A 16,642-nucleotide genomic window follows, 5' to 3' on the forward strand; every position below is an offset into this window, starting at 1 on the left:
CTGCTTTCATCCTCAAATCTGCACAGAGGAACTGGCACACAAATTCTACATTTTGCAAACTTACCATTTTGGTCTTATGGTCTTTCCACCTTCCTAGGAAGCTGCTGGTCCTGAGAAGTGCTGATCTTGTGACTGAAGACGATAACCTGTTTTCTTAAAATAGGTGCCGTTGTTTGACCTAATCTTTTTGGGGAAACCATGTCGGGATATTAGATCATTCACAAAACATTTAATTACTGAATTGGCACCCTCCTTTGAGGTTGGGGTTGCTTCCGCCAACCACTGCAATTGTCAATCTAAATCATTACGTTCCTTTATCCTTGATCATATCGATTAAATAAAACCTCAACACGCTCAAACTTGACCCAATCCAAACTCACCTCCCCCCTCTGTCCCTCTCACAGGGACAGTGTTAGTCGTAGTAATAGTAATAGTAATAGTAGTAGTAGTATTAGTAGTTTTCAGAAACATCCAATAAAAAGAAAAGGCAGCTGATAGTCAAGCGCAGCAAGAACAGAGGCGGAGGACAGGTCATGTTTGAGGTCACTGTTCGCTTTTGCAATAGTACTTTGATATTTTACAACACCTAGTGAATTATTGTGGCCTCAATAATTCACTAAATAGTTGTATTTAATTTAGTCTATCTATGATGGGACAATGCACAGAAACATTAAGTTCAGAAACAGATATGTTCTGTACCAGATTATATCTAAATAGCTACTTTCCATCTGCAGTCCCTGGCTACCTAAATTAAAGGGATCCAAAAATCAAGCACTAAAATTATGACACTAATTAATCATAATAAATATATACATTCATAATAATCAATAATTAATCAAAAATAATCATACTGTAGCATGTATTCAATTATAAGAAAAGTCACCAAATGCCCCTTCATGGACACATACTTACCATACAATACAACCACACCTTATTGACATCATCACACAAAGACCATACATGCTCTTGTTCACATCTGTCATCATTCGTAAAAACAACCAAGATTTTAACAGCCATACCTCACAATTTACAACAAAAATGCTCTCATGGATAAATATAATACTCATTAAATTGATGTGTCAACATAATGCCCCTCTTAGTGACCGTGTGAGCAGCCTTGATTGCTCCAAAGCCACTTTTTAATTTCAAATTTTCTATTCCTCTTGTTCTAACGTGGAAAAGGCTAATTGGTCTGTACATGTTCTGGTCTTCTTTATTTCCTGCTTTATGGATTAAATTATAGTAGCAGTTTCTCAACGTGGTAGGGAAAGTGTTTTCCGTTATTGATTTATTTATCAATCGTTGTTATACGAGCAATAATACAATCCTTATATGTTTTTAGGAAGATAGTGTCCAACCCATATATATATCTCTAGATCGTGAGTCTGATAATGCAGCGAAGATTTTGTTTAACTTTGTTTCATTTGTTAATTCTAAAATTAGTCCATCCTGAATAAATGACAATTATTTGCACTGATTTTGAGGGATTTTTTATTCAGGGTTTGTACAGACTGGATGAAATGTTCATCAAAATTACCACTTATGTCCAGACTGTCTGCGATAGTAGCGCCATTGATATTTAATATTATAGTGTTGTTTCTTGTTTGCTCTCTTTCCGTAAGTTTGTATCTGGTTTTCCATAACTCTCTATTGTTCCTTTTTGCAGCTTTAATTAATTCTAAGTGAAAGTCAGCCTTAGACTTCCGCATAAACATTGTAACTTTTGTTCCTCCAAACTTTTAAATCATACGATCTGTATTTAGACCTGTTTTTTAATTGCTCTTATGAGAGCTGAGTCCTCATGTCTTTATTAGAATCCAATGGTATTTTTATTTTAGCACTCTTCTTTCTGGTTTTGTATTAGTGTATTTACAGATGTTCTCTTTGATTTTTGTCATCCAATTGTAATTCTAGTAGGGCTGCTTATCATTTGTATCATATAGAAGCCGTTTATAATATCCTTAAGTTTCTTTCTACGTGTTTTATTTAACCAGTCCAGATTAACGTCCTCCATGACGTTACTTCTTTCATACTATGCTGTTTGAGGATGTCTGAAAATGAATCAAGAAAAATGTCTTTAGCTTTGGTCGGTCGGTATACTACAATTACCTTGAAATACATTTCTGAGAAAAATTTGATTTTAATTTCAACATACTCAAATTGATCTACTTTTAATGTTTTCCCTTTCATAAATCATAATTCCTCCCCCCCTTTGTTACTCGATCTGTCTTTTCTGTAATCTTGTCCCCCGGGACATTAATTAGAACGAAAGGTGTTGTGGGTTTTAACCATGTCTCTGATAGACAAGGTAATCTTGCTTATTTTGTATTTGTTCAGTATGTTTCCTGTGGTAGAAAGTTTAATAATGCGGACACGTTTGTTACTGAATACTTTCTACTGGTTTAAATGTAACTTAGATATTGGGTTTCGCAATGTAAAGCGCTTTGAGTCACTTGAGAAAAAGCGCTATATAAATGTAATTCACTTCACTTCACTACAGACTTCTGTCTCTCTGCGACTTTGTGTATGTAATAAGCAACTATAATTTTTTGATATGCTTAAATTTGATTTTAGCTCAGCTTTTGTATAGCTGCTAGCTCTTTGTAGCCTACAGCAGGAATGTCCAAATTGCAACCAATAGCTATGTTTTTAACAGACAACCGAAATAATTGAAAATGTGGTATTTGCGTATCGGTTCAATACGCAAATACAGAGAGCAAAGGAACAATGTGGGTCATTAGTTGTCCATCTTATACCATTCTAATTGTTGTAAGGATAGTTCAAATGAGCGGCCATACCTTGAGTCCCACCATATATAAGAGTCAAAAGGCTCCTATTATGAGTCGTCTAATTGGTGATCATACACTTTGGCGGTTTGGGTGGCAGGACACACGGACGCACCTCCGTCAGCCAGTGCTAGGACAGTAGGAGCAGTCCCCGTCTTCCACTCATTCCTGGGAGGCGTCCCTAGTAGTTGTCAGCTGATGTCGTGCTGTCAGGCAACATCAGGAAGTTCCTTCTGTGCAGTATTGAATTGTCAGGGCACAGTTCGTAAGCAGGTCATTACAAGGTGTGTGCAGGTTGACCACAAAGGAATGCTTCAAAGATTGTGTTGAACATTGTCCGTTGACACTTATGTCCAGCAGGGGTCTGTTTGTATCCTGCTGTTCGTCCTGCTGTCACACCTGTATTTTTTGTGAGCATGTTCTGGCTACACCTTGGAGCTTGTCTTGTTCAGAGAAGCTGGCAGTCCCCCGGCTGCATATCCTTTCCACCCTCGCTTGACCTAGCACAACCGTGGCTACCACCCAAGTCCGTCTGTATGGTTTTACGTTTTGTTGAGGTTTTTTCCTCCAGAATTTGGAACTCAAAACATGTACACCCATCGTTTTCATATCCTCTCGGTTAGTTCAATTTGCATATCACGTTTTAAAATTACAGTCTTAACTATCCCATTAATTGCTAATCAAAAACCTTAATTCAAAGATTATACGTACTACTTCATGTGTATTTAAGTACCCTTTTAATTCACTTAAAGATTATCTATAAGTTAATTTAAACTATCATTTGTCTATCAGTAGGCGCGAGCAAGCTGTCATGCTTGCACTCTGACCTCCCGCTGTGCGTGATACTCTCCAAAACAAAGGAATGTTTTTATTCACGTTTCTCCTTATCTTTCAGCTAAATCTTTTAATCTTTTAACTTTTAACGTCCGTACTGTGTTTATTTTTATTGTCTGCATTTTAATTTTGTTTTTATTTTCTTTCATTTCACTTTGTTGCATGAAAAACGCCACACAAACATATCCTTGCCTTGCCCGTCTCCGACTGGTTATCCAACTTAGTCATAACAAGCACACAAGGCCATGCTCTAAGCGCCATGCCTAATCACACTTCTCCTCTTTTTTTTTTTTTTTAACTTTACATATCGGCTCTTATTCTAATTATTAATGTAGGCTGTTATTTGTAATTATTATTCAACACTATTCACAGCAAACAGTTGTAAAGTTATAGTTATTCGCATTATACTCTCAAAATCTATAGCTAACTGACAGCTGTTGAGATTTGGTTTGCCTACTTCATCTCAGTGGCCTAGTGGTTAGAGTGTCCGCCCTGAGATCGGCAGGTCGCAAGTTCAAAACCCCGGTCGAGTCACACCAAAGACTACAAAAAATTTGGGAGCCAAATCACCAAACATGATTCCCCCACCTCCCAGGGGCAATCACGGGGGATGGGCCAAATGCAGAGGACAAATTCCACCACACCCAGTGTGTGTGTGACAATCACTGGCACCCCAACTTTAATTCTAACTTTATTCTGTCATGCCATTATCCTCTTCTAGCTCAACATCCAGAAGTATGGTGTACTGCAATGTCTAAATAAAAATATAAATTACTCCAAACTAAAATGTCAGACTGCACTTCAAAGTTACTTTTATTAAATTAATTTCCAAACTAACCACCACCACAGCAGACATCTTCCTCAATCCTATCCCAATACTCCCATAAATTAGAAAGGTGTTTCACAACAGTGGTTAAGTAGTTATTTTAAGTAATAGATCTCAATATGTAGAAATTAATAAGACTAAATTTGCCCTAGTGTGTGAATGTTGTCTGTCTATCTATCTGTGTTGGCCCTGTGATGAGGTGGCGACCTGTCCAGGGTGCAAAGTCAAATTGTGAAACAAAAATTAAAGTTGAATCTAGTGGAAATTGACAGAGTATATGAACTACATTCTTGAGAATAGTAATTGATCATTAATATGTTGGAAGCCGCATATTGAACATATTAAAGAAAAATATCCAAATCCATTGCTATTCGGTATAAAGTTAAACACATGCTGAATAAGCAATGTCTGCACATGTTATATTATTCATTTATTTTTCCATATGTAATATTGTTTTGAAGTTTGGGGAAATGTTTATAGAAGAATTATAGACCCAATACTTAAACTTAAAAGGCTCATTTCAATAATACACAAATCATTATTATTATGATCATATCAATCCATTTTTTAAGTCATAATGTGTTAAATGTTCAGATAATTTAATTTTAAAACAATGGCAATTATGTTTCCAAGTAAAGAACAACAGCCTTCCAGTTTGTATTCTTAGCTTGTTTACATTATGAGCATAGGTGGATTAATGACCGGGCCTACCGGGCCCAGGCCCAGGGGGCCAGAGGCCCCAAGGGGCCAGGCCAACTTGGCCCCGCGGCCGCGACCCAAGCAAAACTACTTTTGCAAAAATAATAATCTTAAGCCCCAAGGGGCCAGGCCAACTTGGCCCCGCGGCCATGATCCATAGAGGGTAAGAGGCCCCAAGGGGCCAGGTCAACTTGGCCCCGCGGCCGCGACCCACAGAGGGCCAGAGGCCCCAAGGGGCCAGGCCAACATGGCCCCGCGGCCATGATCCATAGACGGTCAGAGGCCCCCAAGGGGCCAGGCCAACTTGGCCCCGCTGCTTCCAATGCGCGACTAAGTAAGACGCACGCAGACACTCATGACAGAGACGCGTTTAAGTTGTCGAAGGAAGGAAGTTCGCGTTTGAGTTGCTCTATCTGCTGCCGCACGCCCTGTGACAGGTTAGGTTTAGGGATGGTTTTGGTCAGGGCACAATTTCGCCAAAAAAGTGCTCCACAACGCCCTGTGACAGGTTAGGTTTAGGGATAGTTTTGGTCAGGGCACAATTTCGCCAAAAAAAAGTGCTCCACAACGCCCTGTGACAGGTTAGGTTTAGGGATGGTTTTGGTCAGGGCACAATTTCGCAATTTCGCCAGATACAATGCAGGGAACATAGGACCCTTTTTTAGAAAAAGGGTCCTAAGTTCCCCGGTCGCATACAAAGACCCAGGAACAACCGGGGAACATAGGACCCGGGGAACATAGGACCCGGGGAACATAGGCACGCTCCCGCCTGCAGATAGCAACATTTTGGTGTCCTTTGGGAAAATATTTAGAAAGAAGACAAAAGTACACACAGTTGTACAACTATTATCTTTATGATCTTTTTTTTGTTAGTTTCTCTGTTACTGTGTGTGGCCAATTAAGCGACTTTTGGCCATACCTGGCTGGTGACATTTAGCGACTTTCTGGTTGATGTTAAGATTAATAATAGCAACAGTTCTCTTCATCTTAATGCAATTTATTGTGTCTGTCTCTCCACATTTTGCCATTAGGTACTTTGAGCTCTTGTTGGTCAGTCACTCTAAGGTACATTGTTGCTGCCATCATAGCTAGCAAGCTGCCTGCAGATAGCGACATTTTGGTGTCCTTTGAGAAATATTAAGAAAGAAGACAAAAGTACAAGACATTGTACGATTACTATCTTTTTAAAATTATTTGTTTCACTGTGTGATTGACCGACTTTGCCGCTAGATTTCGCGTCATTTGGCCATACCTGGCTAGCGACTAAAAACATCATTTAGCGACTTTTTGGTTGTGAAGATAAGTGGTAAAAGCAGATCTTCCTGTTGGTCTTCCCACATTTTGCCATTTGGTACTTTGCACTCTTCTTGGTCACTCCAAGGCATTTGTCCCTGCCTTCAGCTAGTCACTTGGCTCTTTTGGAATATATTTCACTGTAATTGGCTCTCTCTCTCTCTTTCTCCTCAGTACAAATCAGCCTGTTCCCTTGCCATTCATCACTGACCACTCTGCTCTCCTGTCTGTCAGACATTATTGCTGCTTGCAGATAGCTTGGGGTCCTTAGAGAAAATATCAGAAGAGAAAAGTACACAATTATCTTAATTATCTTTTTTATTCAGTCAGTCCTTCAGTGAGTCCCAGTGTGTTGGCGATTAAGCAACGTTGGCATTCAATTAGCGACTTTTGGCCATACATGGCTGGCGACTCAAAAAACTAGAAAAAAAGTACAAAAAGTTGTACAATTAATATCTTTATTATCCTTAATTCCCCTGAATCCTAGAGTGTGTTGCAATTAAGCAACTTTGCTGCTAGGTTTAGCGACTCTTGTTTTGGGCATACCTGGCTAGCGACTACAAACATTATTCAGCAACTTTTTGGCTGTTAAGATTAACGTTAATAAATTAAATCCTAATACAATTTATTGTGTTGGTCTCGCCATCTTGCTATTAGGTACTTTGAATTCTTGTTGGTCTCTGCTAAGGTATCTGGCTGTTGTCTTTGCCTTCAGTTAGTCACTTGGCTCTGGAATATATTTAACTGTACTTGGCTCTCTCTTTCTCCTCAGTACAAATCAGTCTGTTCCCTAACCATTTAGACATTTTCTTGATTGGATCATCACTGACCACTCTGCTCTCCTGCTGTCTATCAGACATTGTTGCTCCCATCATAGCTAGCAAGCTGCCTTGGTGTCCTTTGTGAAAATATTTAGATAGAAGACTAAAGTGCACAAAGGTGTACAATTATTATCTTTTCAAAATATTTGTTTCACTGTCAGTGTGATTGACCGACTTTGCCGCTAGATTTCGCGTCTTTTGGCCATACCTGGCTAGCGACTGAAAACATCATTTAGCAACTTTTTGGTTGTGAAGATAAGAGGTAAAAGCAGATCTGCCTGTTGGTCTTTCCACATTTTGCCATTTGGTACTTTGCACTCTTGTTGGTCACTCCAAGGCATTTGTCCCTGCCTTCAGCTAGTCACTTGGCTCTTTTGGAATATATTTCACTGTAATTGGCTCTCTCTCTCTTTCTCCTCAGTACAAATCAGTCTGTTCCCTTGCCATTTAGACATTTTCTTGATTCGATCATCACTGACCACTCTGCTCTCCTGCTGTCTATCAGACGAATCAGTTGATTCTCTGCTCTCAATTGTCTATGCTAGTAAGCTGTTATTCTCTGCTTTGGAGTGTTGATGCTGGGTTGCTAGTTTTCTAAATCACCTCACACACTTGAAGGAAGCAGCACCGATCATAAACACACAAACAAACTCACACACACACACACACACACACACACACACACACATAGTTGGTTTATCTGTTGTGATAGGCAAAGAGCCAATGTGCAAAGAAAGAAGGGAAATATGGATCATAAACGTTTAAGTGGAGGAGCTAGAAAAAAAATTCAGCAAGAAAAGAAAAAAAAGGAATCAGTTTTACTTGAGAGTGTTCCAAATATCTCCAGCTTCTTCAGTACAAAGACATCTGCTGAAAGCAATTCTATAAATGCTACTGCAAATTCAGCTAAGGTTAGCAATGCACCTGAGCTAGCATGTAGCTCCCAAGATCCTGAGACCACTACAAGTGTAGACACTGAACCAAATGCTTCTGATGCTTATGATTCAACCAATTCAGCAGTAGCCAGTTGCTCGGATGAATGTGAGGTCACTGCACCTCTGGACAGCATAGAAAATGAGCTGAATCTTTCTTCAACACCATCTACAGTGACAACTCTACCTAGTGATCCCGCTAAATGGGCTGAGACCCTCACTGAGTCAATGAAGGAAGTTCTTATTCAAAGAGGTGCAAAATCATTTCACAACCGTCACAGCCATTATCCAGCTTCTGTGAGGAACAGTGGGCTAGGAGGCAAAACCCGATGCCTAAACAATGAACATTTTACTTCACACTTGCCCAATGGACAACGAGTACAAAGAGAGTGGCTGATGTACTCTCCCTCTACTGGTAATGTTTACTGCTTTGCATGCAAACTGTTTTCCCCAAAAACGCATTCTTTTGTGACAGGCTATTGTGATTGGAAACACTCAGAAAGATTTGGTGAACATGAGCGAAGTGCTGAGCACATAACCTGCATGCAAGCAGTCTTGAACCGCGCCAAAGGTGCCACAGTTGATGCAGACCTGTTCAAACAGTTTCAGGCAGAGAGCAGCTATTGGAGGCAGGTGTTACAAAGAGTTGTTGCAGTCATTAAATTCCTTGCAGAAAGGGGCCTTGCATTTAGGGGTAAAAATGAATCGTTAGGGTCTCCTCTCAATGGGAACTACCTTGGTATTCTGGAGGTCCTGGCTGAATTTGATCCCTTTCTAAAGGATCACATCAGAAAGTTTGGGCAGATGGGTCGAGGTAATACCTCATATCTGTCCTCCACCATTTGTGAGGAATTCATTGAATTGATGGGTGCAAAAACCAAACAGGCTATAGCAGATGAACTGCAAGCAAGCAAATACTACTCTATCATTGTGGATTCAACCCCAGATTTATCTCATGTGGACCAATTGACATTCATATTCCGTTTTGTTAGCAAAGAGGGCAGTGTTGTTGAACGCTTTGTGGGTTTTGAGCCCATTACTAGCCATACAGGTGAAAGTTTGGCTAACTGTGTCATGTCTGTGTTGGAAAATCTAGGGTTAGAGCTGTCAAATTGCAGGGGGCAGGCTTATGATAATGCCAGCAACATGTCAGGGAGGTATAATGGGTTGCAGGCTCACTTAAAGAAAAGCAACCCATTAATACACTATATTCCATGTGCAGCTCACTCTTTGAATTTGGTGGGAGTCAACAGCATTGACAGATGTGGAAATGAAGTCTCTAAGTATTTTGACTTGATTCAGTCTATTTACAACTTCACAACTGCATCCACACACCGATGGGACAGGGTATTTGGCAATTCCAACATAGATCTCACACTTAAAGCTTTATCCAACACGCGTTGGAGTTGCCGTGCAGAATCTACCAAAGCACTGTGGCAGAACTACAGTAAAATAAAAGCAGCACTACAGGTTATTTCCACTGATGACACAGAGAAACGAGACACACGAACTGAAGCTGACAGTCTAGTGCGGAAGCTGGATTCACTTGAGATGGCCTTCATGGCAGGCTTTTGGGACACTGTTCTGTCCAGATTTCAGGCCACAAGTCTGCAACTTCAAAAAGCAGACATGGACCTTGGTACAGCAGTTAGATTGCTGGAATCTCTGCGCACCTTTGTTCTCTCCCAAAGAGATCTATTTGATCATTTTGAGCAGAAAGCCTTAAACATGTTGGGTGGCACCCCATCTTACAGGGCTGAACGGACGAGGAAACGTAAAAAGTTTGCTGATGAATCAGCATCCCCAGATGTTGTGCTTGAGGGAAGGCAACTGTTTCAAATAGAGACATGTATTGCCTCTATTGATCAACTGAGTTCAAGCCTTAATCACCGTCTGGAGGCCTACAAACATCTGAACAATTTGTTCAGTGTCCTTTTCTCTTTGGATACAGAGTCCAATGCTTCAGTCCTTCACAAGGCCAAGATTCTCACTGAATCATACCCATCTGACCTCAATGAAAGTCTTGGACAGGAGCTTATACAGTTCAAATCTTTTATACAGCTCAACAACACTGATGAGGAGAGGACCCCTTCAGGACTGCTCAAAACAATAATACATTTTGGACTACAGCCTACGTTTCCTAATACATACATTGCGCTACAGATTTTTCTCACTCTACCGGTCAGTAACTGTGAGGGAGAACGCTCATTCTCTCTTTTGTCAAGAGTAAAAAATGAGCTGCGCACAAGAATGACTCAGAAAAGATTAAATGCGTTATCTCTAATGGCAATTGAGAGTGAGCTGACAAGAGAGTTGGACTTCAATGATGTGGTGGATGATTTTGCAAAATTGAAAGCACGAAAGAAACCCCTTGCTTAAAGGTGCACTGTGTAAGATTTTTAGGTTATTTCCAGAATTCACCCATTCACTAATGTTAGGCTACCTGTTTTCATGAATACTTACCACCACCATAAAATTCTAAGTATCCATTATGACTTGGAGAATTGCACTTTTGCCATTTCTGGGAAGTGTCACCTGGATTGTGAAGATAGGATTGACTTTAGGCAGAAGCTTGGTGCTTTCTCTGGCAAACTGAACCTCAAGCTTCATTCTCTGCAGCTTTGCATTCTTGTGCAGACTTTCATCCACAAGGAACTTTTCAACTTCCCCACTATCGTGAAGGGGCCATCAAAAGATTTCAGTGTGTCCAGCATGTCTAGTCTCTTACTCTCCTTTCTTTGAGCCATCTCTTGTTTCTCATCTGCCCTACTCTCGAATTTTGCCTTCATGAATTTACTCCAGTTGAGTTCAACCTCCCTTTTTGCTTGTGCTGCTGCCTTGAAACCTCTGAAGCTCCTGGCTCTTCTGTAAAATTATTGACCTATTGACTGCGTTCAGTGTGCCCAACTTCTTCAGTTTGTAGTCCACCTTGCCACATTGTCTCTCCATCCCAATGTTGTGCACAGGGGTGCCATCAATGTTACTAGCCTGTTCACTGACAGGGTCCATTGGGAAGGTCTCCTCATCCATCCTCTGCCTGGCCAGGACAGTCTTCAGATGGGGCAGCATGAGATCTGTCAGCTGCTTCACTTCATCCAAGTATTCGGCAGCCACGTCTGACACTGAGTTCAGGACATGTCCAGTGCCTGTCCAGCCACTATAGCATTCTTGGAAATGGGCTATCTTGACCTGCATGCAGCCCTTGTACCATGAACTGGCCTACACCTTTCTTTGTGGTGCTCTCCGATGCATGTTATCATTTTACCTTTCTCCTTCTCCTCAAGCTTAACCACAAATAGATACAGACTTTGAGCCTCAATTTGCTGCACAGCTGCCGTTATGCCAAAGTGTTTTCCTAAGATATTATTTTATTTTTAATGATAGAAGGGAGGAAAAGGGGGCAAAAATCATGTCCGATTTAGTTTTTTGGGTGGGGTGGGGGGTTTATTTCATGATAGCTACCAACTTCCAATACATAATATCTCTCAAATGACCCAATGCACCATCACTGAAGTGGGCGTAATCATTTTCCAAAATGTTTATTTTTAGGCCATTTATCCCCTCCCCCTGTGTCTGTGTGAAACCTGTGCTTGTCAGTGTCTGTGTGGTATACCTAATAGTGTGTGTGCAGTATGTGCACTCTTCTGTACAGTACAGTGTGCATGTCTGTTCACAGTATACAGTATTTCTTGCATAGTGCGTGCGTGTGTGTGCGCCCACACGCGCGGGGGGTTGAGGGGCCAAGACCATGTCAGGCCCAGGGGGCCAAAATTTCTTAATCCGCCCCTGATTATGAGGAGACACTATCATTTACGGGGGATATTGATTTTTAAAATAGGTCAGGTAAAATAAAAATAAAAACACAAATGTATTTCAGTTTTAGGAGTTAAATGATGGACCATCCTCAGTGATGAGCTGAACACATGTAGTTTTTTGTTATGGTTTAAAAGACCCTTGAAAAGTAAAGTTTTCTCAACATTATAAAATATAGTAACAATTACTTTCATCTTTTAACGTTAATGTTCCAGGTAATTTAATGTTCAGTAATTGTATATTATAGGCCAATATAAGCTTTGGCTTCCGCCTATTATTTTTTTTCGGTCATTCTTTTTTCTTTTCTTTTCTGTGTGTAAATGTGTATGATTGTTAATATGTCTAATTTACTGTTAAACTGCTCACACAAATTGGTTGATGGTTGATTATATGACCAAAATAAACCTATTTCATTTATTCATTCATTATCTATCGTACTCATAGTTTTATTCCATTTTGTTATTCTACATGCACCAATGTCACATAGAAATGTGCTTTCTTTGTTATTTATTTACATTATTATTTCTGGTTTACTTGCTGTCTGTTTACTTAAGTTATCATATTTTGGTCTGTCTTCCTTCTGATTAGAATTTGTTTAACGCTTCTCTATGTTTTGTTTTGACAATGGTGCTGAGTGGCTCTTATCTGTACTTCTTCAGACTCTATGTTTCACAGATGCCCTTAGATGTATTAGAATATAAATTTAACTTTTATTTTATTGTGTGTTTATTCCTAAAAAAAATTAAAATGTCAATGTATGATCAATTTATCTTTATCAAATTTAAATTCAATATTATTAATTTATTTGTTGTATAACTATTAATTCAAAGTTACAATGTGTCCTAATCTATGATGTTCGTGCGCGTGTGTTTGTCTCAACTTCCACACAGAAACTGGATAGATCAGATAAGCAACAAGGCTGTACCAAAAAAAAGTATACTAGACATATAAATGAATGATGAATTAAACAATGTTTCAATGTCCCACAATCCGTATTTATTTATTGATATTTAAACGTGTAATTTTCCATATATCTATTATTTTACTGGACTTAGCAAGCACCTACTACTAGCACACTCTACAGACCGAGAATAACTGTTCAACCACACTTAGTAATGCCAAGCTAGATGCTAACTTAGCCTTACTATGCCTCAGTAAGCAAACTTTTGCTAACCTAGCCCAATGCTATGCTAACACAATGCTAACCTAGCTCAATGCTATGCTAACACAATGCCAACCTAGCTCAATGCTATCAGTGTCACTCCTCTTCGAACCAATGCCTCACGCAGCTGTCACTCACACAGCCTCGTCACACGCACACACTCTTATCTCAAAATGTCTCCCAGCTTTTTTTTTTATATGCGTCACACAGTCACTCACACACAGAGAATTTACCAGCGAGCAAGAGCCTTTTTTCCCATACTCAAAATCTCAGTGTGTAAAACAACTGTATTATCGCACAGTCACAATCACCAGTATAGTTAAAAACAAATTCAAATGACTGGAATTCGCTCGCAGCGCCCACGAGGGGGAGCCTCCCTGCTTAGGCTGCTGCCTCCGCGATCCAACCTCTTGATAAGCGAAAGAAAATAATTATATGGATGGATCATTCACTCATGTGTTTTCTGTACATAACTTTGTCTATTTTCTCACACGCACACACATAACCGACAATTTCCCAGCTCTTGCAGATCAGCGTGGGTGCGAAAAAAGCGTGAGGGGAGAGGTTGATTTTTTCAGAGGGGAATTAAAACAGATAAGAAAAACAGGTGCTACACAAATGTTATTACAATACGCAGATATATATATATATAAATTTAAAAAACACACATTTTTATCCCACAAACCACTCCCCCCTGGTCCGGACCAATATAAACAACTAATGCACGCGTGCTTTTGTGGAATCGGCCGTCTCATAACACACACACGCAGGTCATTCTTACTCATATAACGGCGATTAACCCATTCAGCGGAGCAAACCCTGCTTTTCCTTCCTGACCAACACGGATAACAGCCTAAGGCGCTGTAGAATCACCAGGAATCACCCTTCAATCCTACAGTACATCGTGTCTGGTCAGTCCATATAGTTTCACCAAGGCTCTACCATATGGAGCCCTTACTCTATCCATCTATACTGCAGCAAATTTCCAAATTCGTGACAACTTGGCTCAGTTGATCTCCTTTACCGGAGTCACTGAACGATCACCTTATATCAGGCTTTTTACCCGGCTGCAGCTTCCACATAGACAGATACGTAGGACCTTCATAGACGTCATAAATTTGTGTGGGCCAAATGTCACACCAGTTTAGCCAACCTTGCCTTAAATTTCGCTGTGTCCAACTCCGGCTAACCTAATGTACTTGCAGAAAAAAGCATCCTCTGCCAACAACGACAGAGGATGAAGAGGTTAAAAGAAATTTTTCGTCTCACATCGTCTATGCTTCTACACTCCAAACCACCAAAATTCTATCAACAATCCCCATTTGTTAAAAACAAGAGATTACAAGTTTTCAACAAACACACAGACAAATGATCACATATAAAACAACTCAATCCAACCATAATTTACCCCATTCCAGGTTGTTTTTGGAGAACCTGACTAAACCTATCTTTTATCAAAAATAGATTCAGCAATTAGTCTTATCGATCCGGCTCTCTCCAGGCAGAAAATGTTTACACTTTAAGCAAAACGCTTACCTTGTATTAGATGCGCGCGTGCAGCACACTGTCTGCCTGACAGAGAGAGCAAGAGCGGCTGTCGACCTGTAGCTTCTAAACCATCCTGTTCGTGACGCCAATTTGTGTAGTGGATTGTCCGAAGCTTAAGCAGGCAACAAAAGTAGTTTAGTACAACACATTTATTTACCCATTATCAGAAGTGCAGGTTGAATTGAGTTGGCCGTGCAGACAAACCACAAGTTACTCCGGAGCCAACAAGACACACACAAGCCAAAATCACTCCCGAGTTCCGGTCTTCTGCCATTTTTTATATGTCTCTTGTGCGTCATCGTTCCTTATCGAGTGCGTCAGTGTCTTGTTTTGCTTTTCCTATCTGTTCCATAACAACTCGAATCCTTTAGACAGTCAACACATTCTATAGACAGGTTGGCACGACTTAATATTCACTTTTGTCCCACAACTGGACCATTCAATGGCACAAAAATACAAGAGTATTGAAAATGAGCGGACATTCTTAAAAGACAAGAAATATAGGTCAAAAGGTCAGAAATTCTACTACAGTTATAAGACATTTTTGTCATTGTTTTTCTTTCAGAATTACCGTATTTTTCGGACTATAAGTCGCAGTTTTTTTTATAGTTTGGGTGCGACTTATACTCAGGAGCGACTTATGTGTGAAATTATTAACACATTACCGTAAAATATCAAATAATATTATTTAGCTCATTCACGTAAGAGACTAGACGTATAAGATTTCACGGGATTTAGCGATTAGGAGTGACAGATTGTTTGGTAAACGTATAGCATGTTCTATATGTTATAGTTATTTGAATGACTCTTACCATAATATGTTACGTTAACATACCAGGCACGTTCTCAGTTGGTTATTTATGCGTCATATAACGTATACTTATTCAGCCTGTTGTTCACTATTCTTTCTTTATTTTAAATTGCCTTTCAAATGTCTATTCTTGGTGTTGGGTTTTATCAAATAAATTTCCCCCAAAAATGCGACTTATACTCTAGTGCGACTTATATATGTTTTTTTCCTTCTTTATTATGCATTTTCGGCCGGTGCGATTTATACTCCGGAGCGACTTATACTCCGAAAAATGCGGTAGTCATCTGTAATCTGTAAGGCTGTATTAGCTAATTATCCATCCATCCATTTTCTACGGCTTGTCCATTTCGGGGTTGTTTATTTATTTTGTTTGCATTGAAACAACACAACCCTCCCCCCCCCCCAAAAAAAGCCAAATCTAATATTATTTTACACAGAACTCCAAAAATGGACTGGACAAAATTATTGGCACCCTCAACTTAAAATTTTGGTAGCAAAAAAAACAACCTGAAATCAATGATTTCCTGTAACCATCAATGAGTTTCTTACACCTTGCTACTGGAATTGTGGACCACTCTTCTTTTGCAAACTGATTCAGGTCTCTCAGATTTGAAGGGTGCCTTCTCCCAACTGCTGTTTTTTCTTCTCTCTACAGATGTTCTATAGGATTGAGATCTGGACTCATTGATGGCCTCTTCAGAACTCTCCAGCGCTTTGTCTTAAGCCATTTTTGTGTACTTTTTGAAGTATGCTTTGGGTCGTTGTCCTGCTGGAAAACCCATGACCTCTGACGGTTTGTAGTCCTCAGATGTCATGATGCCATCATGCACACAGTCAAGGCTTCCGCTACCAGAAGCAGCGAAGCAACCCCAAAACATCAGTAGAGAGAACAAGGATAAACCTTTAGTCAAAAAAAGATTTACGACCTTAAGGTCAAAAGGTCATAGGGGGGTGGGGTGAAGGGGAGGTCAGAAGGAGGCGGGGCTGAGGGGGAGACACCTTATGTCAAAATGTGATTGATGGCCCTGTAAGAGGAGGGGTGGGGTGAAGGGGAGGTCAGAGGAAGGTGGGGCTATGGGGGGAGACACTTTATGTCAAAATGCGATTTACGACTTTT

At 40.1% G+C, this 16,642-nt stretch overlaps 1 protein-coding gene across 1 annotated transcript in view; it reads left to right on the forward strand.

Annotated features, from left to right (window-relative positions):
* Positions 1 to 16,382, forward strand: part of LOC133631995 (phospholipid phosphatase 1-like) — a 39,030-nt gene extending 22,648 nt beyond the window's left edge. The window contains exon 8 of the mRNA XM_062024213.1: positions 16,181 to 16,382. The gene's annotated coding sequence lies outside the window, so the exon portion shown is untranslated. The remainder of the gene's footprint in view (positions 1 to 16,180) is intronic.
* The last annotated feature ends 260 nt before the right edge of the window (positions 16,383 to 16,642 follow it).

Source organism: Entelurus aequoreus, linkage group LG17, assembly GCF_033978785.1.
Source record: "Entelurus aequoreus isolate RoL-2023_Sb linkage group LG17, RoL_Eaeq_v1.1, whole genome shotgun sequence".
NCBI classification, from domain to species: Eukaryota; Metazoa; Chordata; class Actinopteri; order Syngnathiformes; family Syngnathidae; genus Entelurus; species Entelurus aequoreus.